Source organism: Neovison vison, chromosome 2 (genome assembly GCF_020171115.1).
Source record: "Neovison vison isolate M4711 chromosome 2, ASM_NN_V1, whole genome shotgun sequence".
Lineage (NCBI taxonomy): Eukaryota > Metazoa > Chordata > Mammalia > Carnivora > Mustelidae > Neogale > Neogale vison.
Genome location: NC_058092.1, coordinates 71,812,408 through 71,835,207, shown reverse-complemented (window position 1 = coordinate 71,835,207; position 22,800 = coordinate 71,812,408). Strand labels below are relative to the sequence as shown.

The 22,800-nt window shown below is 40.2% G+C and overlaps 1 protein-coding gene across 4 annotated transcripts in view; it reads left to right on the top strand.

Annotated features, from left to right (window-relative positions):
- Positions 1 to 2,044: 2,044 nt before the first annotated feature.
- Positions 2,045 to 22,800, top strand: part of LPAR3 (lysophosphatidic acid receptor 3) — a 96,908-nt gene continuing 76,152 nt past the window's right edge. The window contains exons 1-2 of one of the 4 annotated variants that reach the window (XM_044238592.1): positions 2,045 to 2,243; positions 11,535 to 11,602. The gene's annotated coding sequence lies outside the window, so the exon portion shown is untranslated. Of the gene's footprint in view, positions 2,244 to 11,534; positions 11,603 to 19,376; positions 19,474 to 19,835; positions 19,888 to 22,800 lie in introns of those variants that run through there. The other 3 variants (XM_044238596.1, XM_044238593.1, XM_044238595.1) reach the window with 3 other exon arrangements.

The window sequence follows — 22,800 nt, the reverse complement described above, 5'->3', positions numbered from 1 at the left end:
GCTCAGGTCATGATCTCAGGGTCCTGGGATCGAGTCCCGCATCGGGCTCTCTGCTCAGCGGGGAGCCTGCTTCCTCCTCTCTCTCTGCCTGCCTCTCTGCCTACTTGTAATCTCTCTCTGTCAAATAAATAAATAAAATCTTTAAAAAAAAAGAAAAGAAAAAAAAAAAAGAAAAGAAAACCTATTTAAAAAAAATAAATAAAAAAATAAAAAAATAAAAACTCAGGAAATGACGCATTACTACAACACTTTCATCAAATCTTGCATCACTTAATCCAATTGTATCTGTTGTCCCAATAGTGTTCTTGCCGCCATTCTTTCCCCTCCGGCATGGGACCCAATCCAGGGTCACTGCTGAGTTTAGCCGTCACGTCTCCTTACTTTCCTTTTGTCTGGAAAACCTCCCCAGCCTTTCTTTGTCTTCCATGGCACTGAGTAGATTTTTGAAAACTACTGGTCATTATTTGCGTGTAACCCCTTAACGTGGATTTGTCGATGCTTCCTCATGGTTAGATTCAGGCTCCGCATGTTTGGGGGACAGACCACAGAAGCACTGTGGTGTCCTCCTCTGCATATTGTATCAGAGGTACGTGATATTGGTCTGCCTCTCATGGGTGATACTCGTGTTGATCGCCCTATGTGTTCTCAGGTCTCTCCATCCTTGCTGTGGCCACGAAAATGCAAGGCCTGGCTCTCCTGATATGAGGAGCCCCCTGGCGGCTGCATCTGCTGCCGGGCTCTGCCCCGAATCTGTCTGCACCTGCCTGAAGTGGAGCTTTCCATGGATCACTTGGCCAGTGGGGGGATGCAACAGTGTTCCTAAAGCAGGCTTGTTTCTGGTACGCGGGGAACCCTCTGGTGGCCTCCCTATCAGCTTGGTTAGATCCCTCTCAGATTTGGGCTGCTTCTAAGACTTTCCTACTTGACATTTCTCCTCTTCCTCTGTCCATCTTGGGGTCAAACCCACACTGCAGCCTCACAGCCCTCCTGGCCTCCACTGGCTCACTCCCATTATTCCCTTACAGGAGCTGGCCCACAAATCCTCTTGCATTTCTAGTCCTATATATTGGCACTCTGCCTCTTGGAGGGTCTGAAGTAACACATCGTGGTCCTGAAAAAGATGGTTGAAACGACATGTAAGATGGAGATCTGAGCCTAGTTTATTCATCCCTGGTAGGCGAAGAGGGTGGGGCAAAGAGAGTCCCTGATACAAGCCAGTGGCCCACTTGCCAAGGCTTTCCCTGGTGGTGACCTGGGAAAGCGTCTTGGTGGTGGGGACTGCTGTCACAGCTGCAGGGATTTGGAATGATTCCAGCATTTAGAAGACACAGTGAAAAGATGCTTACAAAGACAGTAGAGTTGTTTCATCACTTCTAAGTTGATTGACACTGCGGAGAAACTGTAGGCTGAGATCAAGTAGTTAAGGCCAAGTAGGAGAGCAGAGGTCTTGGTAAAAGCCCACATAGAGCCCCTGATTCCCTGTGGTATAAAAGCACACAGGCTGGGCAGCAGACCGAGCACCCTGTTTCGTAGACTTCCTCACCCTTACTTGATATGTCGGTAGATTTCCTTGTCCCTGTTTTAAAATGGAGGCTTGAAGAGATGATGTAACTGCCTTTCTTCACCCACATTTCTGACAACTCTGCCTGCCTCCACAGCACTTAACTCTTTCTTCAGATGCCTTTGTGTGGATCCACAGATTCTACAGAAGGAGAAGAAGGGGGGCACCTGGGTGGCTCAGTGGGTTAAAGCCTGTGCCTTCAGCTCAGGTCATGATCTCAGAGTCCTGGGATTGAGCCCCGCATCGGGCTCGCTGCTCAGCGGGGAGCCTGCTTCCTTCTCTCTCTCTGCCTGCCTCTCTGCCTACTTGTGATCTCCGTCTGTCAAATAAATAAATAAAATCTTTAAAAAAAAAAAAAAGGAGAAGAAGGCCATGGCCTTTGGAGGGAATGCTGCTATCTGCTATCTACTGTCTATTCAGCCTCATCCCCTCTTCCCTACAATTTTGACTGCAATTTTTTTCCTTACCAGATTCACATTATTTACCTCAAGAATTCAGTGTTATCTACATAAGAGGAGTGAGTCAAGTCATAAGAAGGCAGTGCAAGATATTCTAGCCCTACTTACAAGAGCCACAGAACCCATTATTAAGGAGAAAATTTTCACACTAAATACTGAAGCAAGTTTTCCTTGTCCTTGAGTGTACCTGTAGCTGTGTGGTGTGTTTGTCCAGCAAGAGAAAGGTAAGCAGCTGTTTTATTTGTGTAAATATTTGTGTAAATATATAGTATTTGTGTAATATTATATGTTTTATTTGTGTGAATAATAGTTGTGTAAATATATAAATGGGAGTAGTTTTACTCTTCAAGATTAGATAAAACTCAGCCACAGAAAATTGAAATTTTACAGACATGTTCAAGGAAGGGTAGGTAAGGCATCTTAATATGAACATTCCATCCCAGGACCATGGATTCATAATGATCTCTTACATTACATAATGCTAAAAGCTTTCCCATGTATTATTTAGTTTTATCCTCACAATAACCCTGTGCCAAGTAGAGCAAGTTTTATTATTCCTAGTTTGCATATGTAGAAGTTGTATTCTTTTACAAACAGAAATACTGAATGAATAAAATTAATTGAAATGCCCATGCATTATGGGAAATGTATTTGAAACCTGGCATAAGAGGAACTCAGTTTTTGAAACTACTCATTGTTTTGCCTAGAAACTTTAATTTCTTTCAGAACATTTAATATTTAATGTAATTGCTAATACACTGGAGTCAGTGTTTCCAACCTGCAGAGAACCCACACGAAAATCTATAATTCCTTTTGCTGCTTATTGCACTAAGGATTTAATAAATAAAGTAACAGGAGTGCTCAACACGAATCCTTTTCCTTCAACATTGCTGAAAAATTTAAGTGACTTTAATCCTTTTAGATTGCCATGGGCTTAATTAAAAAGGAGAGAGAAAAGAACCAAACTCGGTCATTTAGATCTGATTTATTTGGGGGGTTAATAGGAAGGTGTTATTATTTTTTCCCAGTAGGAATACTTCTATAAAAGTTGCAATGGAAGTGGTGAGAATACAGTTTTACGGACAGAACTTTGCTTTTGAACAAAGTAGCTCCTTGGAGAATTATTACTTTTATATAGGTGGCAGTTCTCTTTATCCCAATAACACTTTTTGCCTTAAGGTCTCTTTTGTTTGACATTAACAGATAAACAGGGTTTCTTTTGGTTAGTATTCGCTAACTCTGTTTTTCCTGTCATCGCAGCTTAAATAGATCTCAATCATACAGCACGTAGCTGGATTCCTTGGTTCCACTGCAATCTCTCTATGTCAACTGAGTTGTTTTACTTACATTGTTATGATAATGAATATATTTGGACTTCTTTCTATAATCCTAGTTTGTGTTTTCTATGAATTATACTCTTTTCTTTCTTGTTTCTCTCCTCCACTGCCCACCCCCCATCTTTCCTTTTTATGGATTAATGGAACTTTCCTTGATTCACCTCCACTTCTTCTCTTTTAGTATGTATTCTTAATTTGTCAACTTCTCACCTGACTTAGAAAACTCCAAAGATATTCTAAATATCTCCGCCACTCTTCACTCTTCCCCCCAGATCATCTTCATTCTCTGTTTTCCTTGTCTACTATGTTAGTTCCTTTTTCCATTTTTCTTCTCTCGTTGTTATTGTTACTTAGTGTCTGGTACAGACAATATTTCCTCAGTTTCACTCGTGTTTTTACCACTTACCGTAGTAAAAATGATTTCTGCAGACCACTTCTTCTTTCTAGTCCAATTTCCTTCTTTCTTTGGTGGTTTTTTGGTTTATTGAGGCTCAGTCTTCATCTGAAAAACATTTCCATTTCACCCTCATTTTTCAGTAATTCTTTAGTTGGACATTAAATCCTAGGTTGCCCCTCTTTTCCCTCAACATGTTGGTAATAGAATTCCATTTTCTCCTGGTCTTTATTGTTGAGAATGTTATCGGTCCAAGGAATCTGACTGTTCTCCTGGATTGCTTATAAGACTTATTCATCTTTAATACTTCATTGTGTGCACGTATGTGTTTTAAAATTTAATTGTTTGAGATAATTGTGGTTTTTGAATTAAAAAAATTCATGTCTTTCCTCAATTCTGAAAACTGAGTCATTAATTTTTTGCTTTGTTTTTTTTTTTTTTTTACTATTGTTTCCATCTTTCCATGGCCTCTTGCGCTGACTCTGATTAGAAACAAGTTGAGGGGCACCTGGGTGGTTCAGTCAGTGGAGCATACAACTCTTGATGTCAGGGTTGTAAGTTTGAGCCCCACGTTGAGTGTACAGATTACTTTAAAAAATAGAATCTTTAGAAAAGAAAAGGAAGAAACATTGTGAACATTCTCGTTTGTTCCTTCTCATTCCTTCATCTCTTAATCTCTTTCCTATTTTTGATTCCCTATCTCTTTCTGCTATAGTCTAATGAGTTTCTTTAGAGATATTTTTTGGTTCATTAATTCTCTCTTTGGCTGCTTTTAAATTTTTGTTTAATTGGTTCATTGAGGGTTATTTGTTTTGTTTTTGGCACATAAGCAACACACATTTATTTCTCGTAATTCTGGAGGCTGGGAAGTTCAAGATCAAGGTGCTGACAGATTCAGTGTCTGGGAAGGGCCCGCTTCCTGGTTCATAGACAGCCATCTTCTTGTTATAACCTTACTTGATGAAAGAGTCAAGGGAGTGCTCTGGCACCTCTTTTTAAAAGGGCTTCACTCTCATAACCTAATCATATCTTAAAAGCCCCACCTCCAAATATCATCACATTGGAAATTAGGTTTCAATATATGAATTTGGGAGGTCGGGGGATACAAATTTTCAGTTTGTAATACTCCCCATTATCTGCTTCCTTTTCCCCACCAGCCCTATAGACAACCACTTTACTTTCTGTATTTATACATTTGCCTATTGTGGACATTTAATTCATTGAGTTTTGTTTTGTTTTGTTTTACAATGACTTGGTTTTTCATTTCTAGAAGTTCCTTTTGGGTTTCTTTTCCTTTTTTTAAAGGGTGATTTATTTATTTGAGAGGGAGAGAGAGAAAGAACATGGCAGGAGGGAGGAGCAGAGGGAAAGGAAGAATTAGATTCCCCATTCAGCAGGGAGCCCAACATGGGGCTCAATCCCAGGACCCCAGGAAATGACCTGAGCTGATAACAGATGCTTAAATGACTGAGTCACCCAGGTGTTCCTCTATTTTCAATTTCTTGTGTGAGCTGGACTCAGTAAGATGTGAACAGAACATAAATTTCATCTTTCCCCAGGTACCCATTTAAATCTAATATATAATTTGACCTTTTTCTTGCCTTTTGGGTGAAATCTTAGGCAAGTCTCATAAATGTTCGAGTTATTATTAAATAATTAGGCATCCTGGGATTACTTTCAGAGAAAAAAATAGCCTTATTTCAATAATTGTGATGTCCTACCTGGTATAATAATTAAATTTCTGAATTTCATTTAAAGTCAAAATTTCTCTCCTTCTAAGGCTTGTGTTTTTCCAGCTGGAAAGCCTGAAGTAGGAGAGGGAATCCTGGTTGTCTTTGGTTTTCTTTTTCCTTCCTGTATCCCTCTACCCAATTGTCTTAGTTTCTAACCTTGCAGGAGCTAGCCAGAGGGAATACAAGCAAGGAGACATTCGTATAAGGCTGATGCTGTCTTGTCTGGATTTGGGAATCTCTGGATAGAAAATATTCAATAATGGTTTCTTTCTCTCACAGGACTTTTCTGACTTTCTCAGAGATGACTCACTTTCCCAAAACGCCTGCCTCCCAAAACACTTAGGAAAAGATAGCTGCACAGTCCAGGAGTGGGCAAAGCCTTACTTGTAGCCAACTGTTTACTTTCCCAGTCTTGGTCCAGGAGCTCTCATCATACATCCCCAGGAGCTACTTTGCTCAAGCAAAATCCCCTTCAAACCAACCTGAGACTGACAGCACATTGTGTGGATCTTGTTTGATTCACAGAAACACCAGCAACTCTGTGCTGCCTTGGGTGAGAGTGCACTGGGCTCCCAGTGTGGCCCTCTTTCCTCCTCTGTGCTACCCGCAGGTAGGAGGTAGCACAGTTCCTCATTCCAGTGCAGATGCTCACCCAAAATCTAAGATAGTGTCTCTCAACCCTTAATGTACATACCAGTCCACTGGAGAACACGGTGAAAATGCAGATTCTGGCTCAGTGAGTCTGGGCTGGAGTTAAGATTCTGCATTTCTCACAAGCTCCCAGGTGATGTCCGTGATAATGATCTGTGGACCACAGTTTGAGGGTCTAGGGTATATATGTCAAGTTCACTGACTGGTGTTCTCATTTGCTTGAGATGGGGAGGAAGCACCTTAATCCTTTACCTGAAGTCAGGGGACAGAAAACTCTCCTTACTGAGCTCTCCTTACTGAGTTCAGTAACATTTTCCAAAGAAACCCCCTTGTTTGACCTCTTCCACTTTCACCCTCTTATGGGTTGTAGGGGACAGATTGCCCATGTTGGAAGAAACAGTTTTACAGTCATTTATACGTTGTGCAACTGGGGTCTAGCATGTCATCTTAGACTACAAGGTCCTGCTGTCTATTTTGTTTTGGGCACTTGAGGCTTCAGTCAAATCTGAAAAGGAGAGAAAGCCATTAAAGCAACTTATTAGAATCGTTATATATTTTATTAGTTTAAAATTTATGCTATGGAAATTTAAAAATATATCCAAATATAGACAGAGTCATAATTTAGTACAGATTTTCAGTGTGAAGATCACTGGTTTTTAAGAAACCAGGATATAGAACGTTTTACCCCCAGAAGTTCTCTTGAGCTCCTTTCCAATGAATCCTGTGACTCTGATTTCTATCACCTTATCTTGGTTTTGTTTGTTTAAACTTCATATAATTGGAATCATATTCCATGTCTGAAATCTTTCATGCCACCTGATGCTTTTTATATTCTTCTCAGTTGTTGCTATGTCAATAGTTCATTATTATTTTTATTGTCAAGTAGAATTCCATTGTATAGTTATACAAAAATGTGTTCCTTTACCTGTTGAGAGACATTTGTGTTATTTCTAGTTTTTAGCTATTACAAATAAAACTGCTTTGAGTACTACTATAAAAGTCTTTTGGTGGACATATGTTCTTATTTTTCTTGAGTAAATAATTACAATTGGAATTGCTGAGTCATAGAGCAGGTGTATGTTTAAACGTATACGAAACAGCCAAACAGGTTTTCAAAATGGTCATACATTTTATACTCCTATTGGCAATATGCAAGACTCCCAGTTGTCTCACTTTTTGCCATATTTGGTATTTTTAATCTTTTTACATTAGTCATTGTGTGTATGCAATGATAAGTCCTGGCAGTTTTAATTTGTGTTTTGCTGTTGACTTTTAATTATCTTTTCATATGCTTATTATCTATTTCACTTATATTCTTCTGTGAAGTATCTGTTCTAATAGTGTGTGCATTTAACAATTTTTTTATTATTGATTTTTAGGAGATCTTTGTGTATTTCAGGTGCAAGTCCTTTGTCAAATTCTTGTGAAACAAGTATTTTTCCCAGTCTATAGATTTTATTTTCATTTTCTTAATGATGTCTTTTGAGAAGAAGTTATAATTCTGAAGTCTAATTTGTTTTTTTTTCTTTTCTGTTAGTGTTCTTCGTTTCCTGGCTAATAAATGTTTATCTCTATCAATATAATTTCCTATAGTTTCTTCTAGAAGCTTTATAATTTTAACTTTTTTGGATAGGTCTATGATTCATTTTGAAATAATTTTTTGGCATTAGATTAATGTTGAAGTCCATTTTCTTTCCACATAGGTATCTAGCTGTTCTGGAGCCATTTGTTGAAAGACTGTGCTTTCTCCACTGAATTACCCTGACTCTAGTTGAAAATCAATTCGCCGTGTGTGTTGTGACCTGCTTCTGGGCTCTATTCTGTCCCACCTACTACTTATCCAACCTTGCATCACTGTCATGCTATGTTTATTACTGTAACTTAATATTCTTGAGATCAAATAATGTAAGTCCTCCAACTTTGATCTTTTTAGAAATTGTTCTGGTCATTTTAGGTCCTTTGCTTTCTCATATAAATTAAGAATCAGCTTTTCGATGTCTATCAAAAAAGCTGAGGAGAAGGAAGTTGGGGGAAATTGGAAGGGGAGATGAACCATGAGAGACTATGGACTCTGAAAAACAATCTGAGGGTTTTGAAGGGGCAGGGGGTGGGAGGTCGGGGTACCAGGTGGTGGGTATTATAGAGGGCACGGGTTGCATGGAGCACTGGGTGTGGTGCAAAAATAATGAATACTCTTATGCTGAAAAAAAAATAAATTAAAAAAAAAAGTGATGGGGGTGGGGGAAGGGATAAGAAGGTGATGGATATTAAGGAGGGTATGTGTTACAATGAGCACTAGGTGTTACAAACAATAAACCCTTAAATATTACATAAAAAAAACCTAGTAGGATTTTAATTGGGATAGCATTGATTATAAAGATTAAATAGGGGAAAATTAAAATCTTAACACATCAACATGGTATAGCACTTCATGTATTTCCAATATGGATGGGCTTTTATTTTGTTTAATTACCTTTTTGCACAGCTGGAGTTTCCTGTAGAATTTTGAAGAGAAGTGGTAAAAATGAATATTCTTGCTTTGTTCCCAATCTAAGGGTCAAAGTGTTCAACATTTTGCCATTAAGTATGATGTCGGGAGTAGGTTTTTCATAGATGGCCTTTATTACGGAGGGAAAATTCTATTTTATTTCTAGTTTGCTGAGTATTTTTTAATCATAAATGGATTTTAAATTTTTTCAAGTGCATTTTCTGCATTAATTGAAATGATCATGTTTTTTCTTCCTTTTCTGTTAATATGGGAAATTACTTTGATTTTTCAAATGCTGAATCAACCTTATATTGATGAGGTAAATTTCACTTGGTTGTATTGTGTTATCTGTATATTTTGCTAGATTTGATTTACTAATTATTTTTGAGGATTTCTTTTATATATTCATAAATGATATTGGTCCTTTGCTTTCCTCGTAGTCTTTTTGTAAGGTTTTGCTCTTAAAACTATTCAGGCTTTACAGAATAAGTAAGGAGGTTCTTCTTCCCCCTCTATTTTCTCAGAAAGTTTTTTCTATAAAATCAATACTATTTTCTTCTTAAATATTTGATAAATTACCAGTGAAACTATCTGAACCTGCTGTTTTCTATGTGAGAAGGCTTTTATTTATATTTTAAATTTCTCTGCTAGGCATAATGCTACCGATTTTCTATGGCCTTTTTTGTCAGTTTGGTAAGTCCTGTTTCTAAGGGATTCGTCCTTCTTATCATAAGTTGTCAAATTTGTCAGCATAAAGTTGTTCTCGTATTATTTTATTATCTTTTTGTTGTGTGTACAATTGAGAGTGAGGTCCCTCTTTCATTCTTGATATTGTTAATTTGTGGCTTTCTTCTTCCTTACCTAGACCAATCTAGTACAGGCTTATCAGTTATATTAATCTTTTCAACCACTCAGTTTTTAATTTCCTTGATTTTCTCTGGTTTTGTTTTCTATGTCATTATTTCCATTTTTTAAAAATTATTTCCTTTCTCTACTTTAGGTTTAATTTTCTCTTCTTTTTCTAGCTTCTTAGATTGTTAATTTTTAAACTCCATTTCTTTCAAATAGAAGCATTAGAAGCTATAAACATCCCTCTCTAAGTACTGCTTTGGCCAATAGCCCCTAAATTTTGATATGTAATGTTTTCATTATCATTCGATTCAAAATATTTTTTAAAATTCTCTTGAGACTTCTTCTTTAATTCATAGGTTATTTTTAGGTATATGACTTAGTTTTCAGATATTTGGGGATTTGCTAGACGTTTTTTGGTTTTGGCTTCTAATTTATTACCCTTTTGGCCAGAGAATAATTTTAGTCCTCTTAGATTTACTGAAACTTGCTTTATGATTCAGAATATGGCCTATCTCCTGATGTTACATGGATACTTTAAAAATATGTACTTTACAGTGCTATTTTATAGCATTATACCCATAATGCTTCATAAATGCCAATTAAGTCAAGGTCAAGTTGGTTGATAGTGTTGTTCAAATCATCTATAACCTGATTTTTAATATTTTACATATTTTATAAATAGGAAAAGTACAGTATATAGTCTCCAGCTATGACTGTGGATTTGTCTATTGCTTTTGGATTTGTCAGTTGTGGATATTATCTATTGCTCCTTTTAGTTATGTTAATTTTTATTTTATTTATTTTGAAGGTCTGTTATATGATGACTCTTTTATTATCATGAAATAACTGGTTTTTTTTTTCCTAAAAATAAACATCTTAAAAATTGCTCCAATATACTATATATTTTTTTAAAATTCTCACTATATTTGGAGGTAATTAACTTGGTTGCATTTATAGCTGTAGACACTGAGTGAAACTGGGCAAGATTGTCTAATAACTATGGTGGAGCATACTGAAGTTTTTGAACTTGACAACAAGTCTTAGAAGTTATACTTTAATTAACACAATCTTCTATGATAAAGTTCTATAACGTCTTATTTTTATTCTTTTGGTTTTCAGTACTTTAAAAAAACTTTTTTAAAGATTTTATTTATTTATTTGACAGAGAGAGACACAGTGAGAGAAGGAACACAATCAGGGGGAGTTGGAGAGGGAGAAAGAAGCAGGACCTTCTGTTAACCAGGGAGCCCAAAGTGGGGCTTGATCCCAGAATGCTGGGATCATGACCTGAGCCAAAGGCAGATACTTCACCAACTGAGCCACCCAGGCACCCTTGTATTAGTATTTTTTAATTGATGTTTATTCCTACATACATGAGTCATCATTATCCTTACTAATATTCATACTTCCCCCTCATTGTTATTTGCCTTCACTATATCCATTCCTAGTGTAATACAATATAATGAAAGTAAATCATACCACAGTAATTAAAAAAATTAAGATTTTGAGTCTCCTAAAAAATCTTTTTCTTTTACAACAAAATAATTTATTGTGATATTTTCTTGGTTGTAAGTAAAATGTTTATTAATGATTGAAAAGCCAAGTATAAAATTACTTGATAAAATTACTATAAAGTGTTTCTTTTGTAAAATTACAAAATACCATTTTATTTTATACTGTATTTTAGTTTATATTGTATCTTGTATTGTATTTCTAGTTTCAAACTTAATCACATTAAAAAGAACTCAAAACTTCTTAGCTCTTGATCTTTCATTTTGAATGAGTCAACCCTCTATTTTAAATGGGCTAAAGATTAACAGTTCAAATTGTTTTCATAGTGCATTCATGTCCAAGTCAATTGTATTACTCAAATTATACAAGAACATTAAATATTAATCTGGCCAGTCTTTATCAAATCCAATTGAATAAATCAATCTCAGATATAAGAGTGTTAATGTCATATTACAGCTTTCTCTTGCAAAACAAGGGGAAAAGTTTAGTGCATAGAATGCAGAAAATTCTAACAAATTATTTATAACTCTCTCCTTTTTCTCTATCAGGTTTACCAGAATAAATATTTGTGCAGCCGAAAGTGTTGCTAATAGCAGATTCTTGGTGCCTGACTCAGGTAAGGCAGATATCTAGTCAATAGCTTGAGCACCAAGTTTGGGAGAAGTTAGCCTACTATACAACGGGTTACCATTGCCCACACATGGCTTCATCCTTATCTGAGTGGACCCTCAGCACCCCACGTTGTGGAATATATGCCCCCTCCATGATGCCCTCTTAGAGTATCCTGGTGTAGTGTATACAAATTTCTCAGGCTGCCAACTTTGCAGGAAAACATACAACTGTTTTTCTAAAAGTGAATCTAAACTCTATCTTGTACCTCCTATTTCTATCACTGACAGATCTGAATGTTACTGTTACTGTCATGTCCTGTTACTTGCCAGGTAAACTCGGGCCAGTTCAATGACCTTGGTCATTTGAAGTTTATCTATCCTTAGGCTTCTGTCCCTCCCATTTCTTTCCCTATTGTGGGATCTAAGTTCCAAATGGACTTTGCAGTGTTCAGGAGTTGGCGTGAAGCAGGTAGGTAATGAGAACCTGCTTCACTACATCCTTTTGAGAAATGGTTCCCTCTCCTAATCATTCTGACGTCTGTCCCTGCTGCATCTGCTGCCAGTGTTTCCCGTTAGGTACTTTTCTGTGAGGAACTGACGTCAGTGCTGTTCTGCCTCACTCTGGGACCCACAGAGAACTCAGAGAGAGTGGATTCAGTTCCTCTTGTGTTTAGCTGTGCCATGTCACCACTTTGGTATCGCTGTTCCCCTGACACAGTGACACGGAGCACGCATGTATGAACGCTTCCTATCCAAGTCTCAGATGGACGGCAGGGTATAGGACTCTGTGCTTGTGTGGGTTAGGACAGGCTAGGTTATGCTGCGGTGATGAATGCTCTCCAAATCTCAGCTGCTTAGAAGGACAAAGGTCTACTTCTTCCATGGATGTCATTCAGGTCAGCCATGGTGCTGCTCCATGCCCTCCTCCTTCCTGGATCCAGGCTGATGGCGCTGCCTCTCTCTGACACGGCTGATGGCGCTGCCTCTCTCTGACACGGCTGATGCCAGGGCAGGGGAAAAGAGAACACAGAGACCTTTCTGCTGGATAGTACAGCACACACTTTGTTGGCCAAAGCAAGTCAAATGGATAAGCAGAGAGGTATAATTCTCCCCTAGGGAGGGGCAGCTTTTATTTTTAATTAATACAATCTATCCTATTATCCCTGGGTTGCTAACTCAAGGGAGCATCTGTGTTGCTCTAACAACTTCCCCTGAGGAAGGGTGAAGGGTCAGAAACCTCCGCCCAGAGCTATCTGTGTTGCTTCTCCTCCAGCTCAAATTCTTCTCCCCAGGCAGGAAACCTTATCTCGTCTTCAGGGAGGGTGGTCTGGTTCTCCCATCTGTTTTCTTCTAGTTGACTGTTTCTGGGGGGAAAAGAAAAAAAGAAAGTTTATATTAAGCTTCTTTCAGCATGTAGGACTTTGAAACTCAAGAGAACCCATCTTTTACAAAGCACAAACCTTGGTGTTTATTTTGTGCATGTGTGTGCTATGAGTTTAAGGAAATCTGTTTAGGAGCCCAGGAGCTGAGAACTGATTTCTTTTATTCTTCCAGGTTTTTTTTTTCTCTGAAAGACATGTTGTTTTGTGTTCTCCTTTATTAAATGCTCCAGAGAACAATGAATGATCGGAGTCAGAGGGGCAATAAGGAAAAGCAGTCAAAGAAAACCTCAATTATTATCTCCAAATGCAATTTCATCATAATTGTAAAGAAAGTGAAGCGGTTGTGAAAATGAAGTCTGCTTGGGGGAGGGGAGATTTGGGGCATTGTTATCTTGAGTGAAAAATCTCACTTTTCCCTGGTGATGGTGGATGACCATTTCCCATGCCTTGGTCTCCAAGGCTCATTGTAAAGGATTTTGGTAAAGCTAGCCTCCTAGCTATTGCTTAGGACGTTTCCTTTGAGAAGTGCTGTGTTTGCCTGTGGTAGCTCACTAGCCAAGTTCACAGATACGAGAAATCAATATTCCAGTGAATCTCCACTAAAAGGAGTCAAGCAAAAAATGCGTAAAACAAGAAACTAATCTTTTCCCCTTAGAATCTGGTTTCTTGGACCATATAAAATTGAACAAACCCTCCCATTGCCACTTGATGATATGCTTTCCTTATTCATAGTTATTTATATTTGAAAAGGTATGTGATCCACAGGACTATTTATTTATAAGAATGTACCATTTAAAATATTATTTGTAAAACATTTGGGCTACAAAAGTTATACATGCTCATGGCATAACATTTTGAAAATACAGCAAAATATGTAAAAAATAAAAATGTACATAATCTGGCCTGCTCTTTATATCTACAGTTAACATATAGGGGTAGTTTTTCTTTTATGTAGGCAAACGTGTTTTCAAGAGAAAACAGATTTAGTTAAATAGTTTTGTTTTCTACTTTTTATAAAAATTTAATATGAAATACAGTGGGTATGTGGTTTCCTTTTGGGGTGACAGGCATGCTTGGGGACATAGAAGCACTATGAATGTACTAAGTGCCACTCTATTATTTATTCACTTTAAAATGCTTCCTTTCATGTTATGCAAATTTTGCTTAAATAAAATAAAAATAAGAAAATTCAAATAGACACATTGACCAAATTTAATATGCAATGAAGAATATCTTCCTAAGTCATTATATATTCTTTGAGAACATCATTATTAAGGCTAGATACCATTCAGTCCTACGAATGTATGCTAACTTATTTGATCAATTTCTTATTGAGCTTTGCAGGTTAGACTTTTAGGTTGTTTTTAACATTTCAGTTGTATAAATAATACTGAAATGTTTATATTTGTACTAAAATTTCTGCATGCCTCTAATGGTGTCTTTAGGATAACTTTCCGGATATGAATTTGCTGGGTCGAACAGTATGAACAAATGGTATGGGTTCTTAATATATCATAGTGCATCATACCCAAGGTCTCATAAATTGTGATGTGCACTGTTATTTTATGTGATACCAAAAAGGAAGATGATGCCAATTAAACACAGTGCTTTCTTAACACTATATCTTTTATAATCATTGAAAGAGCTTTCTCCTTCAATAATTGAAATCTTTCTTTATTGAAATTGTATTTCAAAATACAGTTAACTTATATTTTATTATTATTATTTTTAAAGATTTTATTTATTTGATAGAGAGAGAGAGAGCAGGCAGAGGGAGAGGGAGAGGCAGGCTCTCCACTGAGCAGGGAGCCCGATGTGGGGCTCAACTCTAGGACTCTGGGATCGTGAGCTGAGCTGAAGGCAGATGCTTAATGGACTGAGGCACCTTGCAGGGGGACAGCTTGTATTTTGTTTTGTTCTTTTGTACCTGGAAAGAAGAAGCAAAAACCCTGGCTAAGGTATTCATTCCTGAACTTCCTCATTCTTTGAAATCACTTTTTGACACAGTGTGGTCCTCGGCCTGAATGCATCGGAAGCATTTTGATGCAGCATATATTAAAAATGTTCTCCACTCTTTGCTCCAGGATTCCATCCAACAGCTGACACCCAGTCTTCAAAACCCGGTGCACAGAGGCAGCCGGTGGTAACTAACTCACGAGCACTGCCTGGCTGACGGGGATCATAAAACGCATCTCAATTTAGAGACGCTAAAATGTGAAAAACAACTGTGTTCCTGGGAATGAATGGAAGATACTCGATTGCATACTGTCCACAAGAAAAGTTTTCCCAATTTGAATTCCTACCCACACCACAAGAAGTCACCCTTTTTCCTTATACCTTAGCTCGTATTGGCAATCTCTGTAATCAAAAACCTTTGCCATCGGATAGGTGAAAAGTAGTCTCCCATTTTCATTTCCGCTTGTCTTACTATTAGAGTGGTTGAAATATATCTTCATATATTTTTGGTCACGTGTATTTCTTCTTTTCCAGTTGCCCATATACTTGCCTTATTTTTGTTTTGATGTTAATCTTTTCATTTTCTACATGCCTCTCAATAACTAAGGTAGGAAGGGTGTTAATCTATCACCTATCACATGTGGCAAATGGTCTTTCCCCAAGTTTCTAGTTTGATTTCTAAAATTTAAATTTACAGGACTATTTTTATTATGTGTAGGAGCATCTAATTTGCATGCAATCAGCTTAGTTAATAATTTCTTCTGTGATTTTTTTTTTTTTCCCTTGCTCTGAAGTTTAAAAAAGTTCATCACAGGGACACCTGGGTGGCTCCATTAAGCATCTGCCTTCAGCTCAGGTCATGATCCCAGGGTCCTGGGATTAAGTCCCACATCAGGCTCCTTGCTTGGTGGGGAACCTGCTTCTCACTCTGCCTGATGCTCCCCCTACTTGTTCTCTCTCTCTGACAAATAAATAAATAAAATATTTTTTTAAAAAAGTTCATCACAAATTTTATATTTTTATTTTTTACAAGCTTTAAATCAAACATATATTAATTTTTGCTTCTGCTTGTTTTATGGTTCCTTCTCCTTTTTAACAAACTAACACTGTCATGCATATGACTTGCTCTTATAAGTGTCTAACCTTATTTCTCCCCAAAGGTCAATGAATTAGAGCAGAGCAAATGACTGAATAGGCCTTCCCTTCCCTACTGATTGAGGATGTTAGCTTCTTCTATACTTACTATGATTTGTATATGGGATGGATAGGTATTCTGGTCTAATATTTTGTCTTTCTAGCTTCGTACCAGTGTCATATTGTTTTAATTATTAATTAAATTCACCATCTAATCTAAATCAACCAAACCAGGCTGCTTTTGCAAGTGAATTATGCCTGCACGACAGGCTCAAATCTGAGTCCAGGGGCATCTACTCGTGATGCTTTTATAATGTGTTTTCATTTTTGCTACAGCAAGATTCTCATCATGACTTTTGTTTTCAAAATTGGTTAATCTTATCTAAAGCATAAAAATATGCGGAAATTAAGAAGTGATAAGATGTGTATCTAAGAAGAAATTTTGGATGACTTACATACATCATATGAGACAGTTTGCTCAATTTAAATGAGCTTGAGTTGGATTTTTGATTTTTTGGTATTTGTTGAATATTTCTGTGACTTTGTTCCTTTCCACTTCGAGTTACATGCAGTTGAGAGGTACTCTATGGGGCCATCATCTTGCTTATGCTATCTCTCTTTTCCTTTGGGTTCTATAGAGTTACCCTTTTGCCTCAGTCTATCCTCAGCATCTTCTAGCTAACTGTTATTTCAGATACCACTTACATTCCTTGTGCCCTTCCACTTTCTCTCACTATTCATCTGCTGTAGGCATCTTCATTGCCAATTAGTACAGAGGAGCAAAAATTTAACAGTTTCAGCTCAGTCTTCCCAAAGTTGAGAATGATAAGTCTATGAATTTCTGCTCATGCAATCAGAGGTCCAAAACAAGTAGGGAGCAGAGGAACATGAGTCTCTTACCATAAATCCTGAGAGGGAGAGATGACATGCCTGAGTCCTGTGTTGCCGCTCACTATAGTAGGTGTCAGGCTGGGTTTTAGTTTTATCTGTTTATGTATTTATTTTGCAGCAGTTATTCTTTGCTAAGTAGATGTTGGTGGACAAAAGTTCTCCAAGGCTAAAATTGCTCTTTCAGCCATCACAATTCCTTTCATCAAGCGCTGTGGAATGTCCCTTTCTTGCCCTTATAGAAACAATGTTGTAAATTTTTGTATCTCCAGGAACACAAAACATAACACTCAGGACATAGGAACCTCATCAGCAAATGTTGAAAAAGTTTTGGATGAGTTTCCAACCAATGATCTCTAAAGCTAAGTATACCCTCAACCAGGGCATTTGTCACTTTCCATGGCAACTTCAGTTTTACTAATAAAAACATTTTGGTAGAGAAGTGAGACACCACAGAACCTATAAGGACTAAGGACTTAAGGAAGGTTCTGGTGGATACTCCCAACAGAAGCTTCTTTTCAAACATGAGAATTTGGGGCCACATCTTTCTTTTTACTTGTGCTTTGACTCTTGTCCCTTTTGTCCTTTCCTGCCCATAAGTCTGTAAGCTGGGTATTCTCCCTGCCTCTTTCCCTCGCATTTCTTTTCTGGCTAACTTTCTTGCCTTTCCCTCACTTCTGACTCACATTAGTTAAAAAAATCATCTAGCTGGAATGTCTGTTTCCTTTCGCAACCCAGTTCACCATATTCCCTTCTCCTTTCTCCTTTGTTTAGGACTCCTATATTAATGGTAATCACATTTGGCTTTACAGAATCCCTGTTCTCTTTTGCAATGCTCAAGTTCAGGAAGTTCCCAAGTTACAACACAATAATGTTTCCCCAGTGCCTTTGCTAGTAAGTTGTTTGGAACCTGGAAAAAATTTCCAGCAAAAGAAGGCTTTAACCGGTGTTTACAGTTGCTCATTTATAGTTACAACAACTTACTCAACATACTACACGTTAGCAGTGTCTGAGTGCTGGTGGCTGCGAATTTTTGTGTTCGCCCGGTTGCCCTTTCAGCACTGTAGCTGTTGGAGTTGAGCTGTTCACTCCCCTCACCTTGTTCTCATATATCATCTGCCACGTTTTTCCTTGTCCCAGTAAACAGGATCTTTCTTTAGCACTAGCTCTGCAAGTTGTAGCCCTCCCTATACCATTCATCTGTAGGACACTACAGGAATTTTCTGAACACCCAGGTGAAGCAACGAAAATTTTCACATGTCACTCAAGATTTAGCCATATCCCTGTGAAAGCTGGAGGTGTAGCAGGATGTCATGCTCTCTGGGATGAGGTCCATCACGTAAGGAATAAAACATTAAAATATTATCTTCAGAGAAAGTTCCATTTCTTGGATGGTAGGGGGCAGGTTACCATACAGTCCATTTCCTGGCATATGGTTCCTAGTTGACAGGAGGTCCTATTATCAACATTGAATGGACAAGGAACCAACGAATGGCCAAGGGCTACAGCCAGACCTCTGGGCACAGGCTCTTGGCCTTTCCTGAGGTTTTGAAGTGTGAGTAAGAAGGATCTCACTTCACAGTATTTTTCTCTGTGAAGTTATCAGAAAGTCCCAGCCTTTAGCATGTCTGTGACTTCATTTTGCTTTGCAAAGTTCAGAGAGAACAAAGTCTTGAGAATAGACATTTTTTCCCTTTGCATCTTTCTTTACCAAAGGTGGGTCAACGGAGTCTATTTCAGCTTTGAAAAACAAAGTATCCGGAACTATTTACCCCAGGAGGTTAAACAGACTCTCTCAAGAACTTGTAAATTTTTTTGTTTTTGTTTTTGTTTTTTAATACCTTGTTTCAACAAAAAGATGCCCAGGAAAGGCTCCAGGTCAGAAGCACGTGAATATGCTTGCCCTCTGGGGGCTGCCTGCACCCTGGGATAGCTTTAGGGTTCAAGTTTTAGAGCAAGCATTCAGCCTGGCAGTGAGCCTGCCTCCCCTGGAGGGTTGGGCCACACTTACCCGCAGCCCCTTCACATCTCTCCCAGGAGAGTGAGGAGAGAGGGACAGCGCTTTAATACCGCGCTCCGAGGTATGGCTCTGTGAGCCCCGTGGCTGATCACGGTCCTTTAGTGGGTGCCATGTCCTGCTTCGGGCCTGCCACCCTCGTGGGGACCAGTTCCAGGCAGGTCAGCACCCAAAGGAGCGCCCGGGCGCACAGATCCGTGCCTCGCCGGTGGAGGGCGCTCTCCCGTGGGAACGCTCGGACACTCTGGGACAGGGCGGGGCAGGGCGGGGACGCGCCCCCTCGGCGCCACCCCTCGCTCCGCCAAACTTTCCTTGGGCTCCGGGCGTGTCACAAGCCGCTGGATAGGAGGCGCGCCGCCGCCCGCCCGCCTTGTCCTCCACTGCCCCGTGCGCCCGGCCAGAGCCCGGCCTCCGGTCGCCTCGTCGCGCTCGGCCCCGAGGGCATGCGGCAGCCGCAGGGGCCCCCGCTCCCGGGCTCGGTGGCGGGCGAGCGTGAGCGGTGAGTGCGGGCGCCGGGCGCGGGGAGGGTTCCCGGAGCCCGGGCGGGCCGGGGCGCGCTGGGGGAGAGGCTGGGGCGCACCTCCGCCGGGCGGGAGCTGCGGCTCTCCAGGGTTGCCTGGCGGCCCGGCGGACGCCAAGCCCACTCCGAGCACCTGGGACGAGACTCTCTGGGGGGCGCATGTTGTCCTCCCCCCACTGTTTTCCTTGGCGCGAGAAGCCACCGGGATGCCAGATCGGCGCTGCCCCGCGCGTGCTGTGTGGTGGGCAGGACGCCGGGAGCGCGGCGCAGGCTCCCTCCGCTTTCGCCCAGGTGCTTCTTTTCCGAGCTCGGCCTTAACACCCGTCGACGGTTAACTGAGATTCTCCGGCGGAGCCCAGGGATGTCACATTTTTCAGCCTCCATTTACGCCCGGTACGATGGTGTGTCCGGGAAAAAGCTGGAAGTGTGCAAGGCATAAAGATTCCGGAAATAGAGATTATTAACCAACTGGTAACACTGTGGGGGGTGGTGCTTTGTGAGTGAGCGAAGGTGCCCGCGATCCCCCTCACCAGCGACAGACAAAAGTGCTTTGTTCTGTAGCATTGTTACTTTATTGCATTCCCGCAGCAAGTTGCGACGACCCAAAATTGCTTAGAAGTTTCTCAACTTGTAATTTGAGTAGTGACGGTGAATATTGGAAACAATTTAGTCTTATTAAGGTAATCATTAAAACGGCCCTCAAAAGCGATTTTTAACTGAGTAATTTCCACGAAATGTCTCTGTAATTTGTTACTGTCTTTGCAACGCATTTCTCCCTTCTCACGCCTTTGCTGCCCAGAGTATTACCTGGTCTTGGAATGTTACTTTAGAAGTTCAGGTCCGCTTAGCTTCTCAAGGTTCCTGCGTGTGGGGGTTTAAGTCGGAGAATAAACTAAATGGCAGTTACAGACAGATAATCCCTTCTTTACCAATAGGTTATGCGTCCATACACTGTCTGACATTTCATCACTGCATGGACTTTTCTGTTGCTAAGGAGAGTGGTGGAAGTTCCTAGTGAAGAATCCCTAGTTGCTAACCCTGCTTGCCCTAAGATATTTGTGTGGTCTGAGTCCAGTAAATAGAATTTTTCTTTTTTTTTTTTTCCCAATTGGAAGTCATAGTTAGAAACACACAACCTTGGTTCTGTTAACCTCATGCTTGTCTAAACAAACTAGACCATTCTAAAAAAAGCGGCAAACAAATCCTGCCAGCAAGGTTGATGTACTTGAGATAAGCTTCCAGAGTTGTCTCCTGTACCTTGAGACTGTATGGACCTAGATCATGTACTAGACATGTCCGATCTGGACATTTAACCATCTGAACAGAACTGATCCTGATTGTCACTACCATGTGACTAGGAAAGCAGATCATTTGGGCACATTCTTCTTATTTTCTTTTTTATCATTAGCGTTCCAAATTTCTGGCTTTGATTTAACTATAAATGACATGTCCTCTTCCCTAAATCTGACAAGTGTGTAAACTGATACCAGCCTCTTTATATTAAATCAGATCTATTTTAGGTATCTGGTTGTTTTGTAGGAGGTTTGGTAGAATAGATCTGCATATGTTTCCTGTCAATGAAGACTGAAATGAAAACAGTTAAGACATGTGATTGCTTTTTTGGGGTACGTTCCTCAGAACCTATTTGAGAGTCTACACATGCTCATGCTTTCTCTCATCTTTCCAAAACACACACACTTAGGGGGACAGATGCACACACAGCATTGTAGCCAGGCAGCAACCAAGACACACCCTCTCCAAGTCATATATACAGACCCACGGTGGGCTGCTTCTCCCTCAAGTTCTCTGTCTTTTTGACATGGGACAGAAATGCACCATAACTTCAGGCCAACGTCGTATTTCTTTGGGCTGGGGCAAGGGGAATCCTTGTAACTCAAATGGGAATTACTATAACTCAAATTACCTATTAGCCATTCCCCTTGGAGGATACATTAGTACAGAATGCTTTCTTGTCTGTGATTAGACCCAACAGAGTGGTTAAGCCTGATTGCAACCTTCTAAATGGCAGAGCCCAGGCCCAGGGCATTATTAATGCAGTATAAGGAAAAGAGCAGGGCTTCACAGTCAGGCCAGCCTTTGTTCCAGGCCAGGCTTTGTGACCTTGCTTCATTTCTCTAAGCCTTAATTTCCTTGTCTGTAAAAATGAAGCTTATATCCACCTCCCAAGATGAGAAAAGAAAGCACTTAGCAGAGTTTCTGATATACATACAGGAAGTACTCCTTAATTGCTGGTTGCCATCTTTTCCTCCAAGATAAACTTTAAAATATTGGTTTTTCTGTAAACATGGGTGCAAATGTACGCTGTTCTGGCAAGAGTGCAAATGTAGATCCCCACAGTGTAGGTGAGGCGACTTAGAGGTGTTGCCGTACTTGGCTTGCTTGCTCTCCCCAGTTTCCTGGCCCTTTTACTCTTCCCTCCATCGTTCCTCCTGCAAGGACTGAGCCACCTCCTCTTTGGCCTTGCTGGTCCTTTGTTGCTCACCCTGGATTCTGCATGGCCGTGGAGGAGTCCCCCGGGACTTAGTCCCACCGTGGATGAGGAAGGTGGAGGTGAGAGGGGTGTGGCCCTGTCCGCAGAAGCCCTGAGACTTTGTGCTTTTATAATGCTGAATTAGAGAGGCCCTTGGAGCACAGCAGTCTGGGTTCTAGCCCCAGCCCTGCCTTTGTGAGTTCTTGTGATCTTGAATAAACCACGTGTTGTCCTTGAATCCGTTTTCCCATTTATACAACAGGGATAGTAATTCCTTTTCTGCCTACACGCGTGTGTTGTGGGTTCCATGAAATCATCTATGTGAAAGAGCTTTGCACCCAGAGAGGACTACATAAACATTGTGGCACACCCCAGGCAGCCTGCATGGGGGCAGTCGGATGTCCGTGTGGGTCTTGGGTGGGCTCAACTGCCGTCCCTCCACACCTCTCTCTCCTGCCCTCTCATGTTGAAGCGGACTTCAGGGAGGAAATCCTGCCAGAGGTTGTGAAACTGCCCTATGGGGAATGCACAAGGAACAGAAGTTTCAGGGCTGAGATGACCTAACCCTGTGTGATCGGAGGCACAGGGCAGAGTTCTGAAGAGACTATAATTCCCTTGTAGAATCACCTGTACTCTTTGCTCATCTCAGTGCTTAGTGGACAAAAACACAGAGCCGGCTCACCAGCCAGTGAGTCAGAAGAGCGTGTTTGTGCAGTTGCTGGACATTGGACAGGACTGCCTGATGCCACCCTCCCTGGCCTGTGCCTTCTTGCTAACTTGGGTCTTTAAGGTCCACCCTGCAAAGCACTAAACCA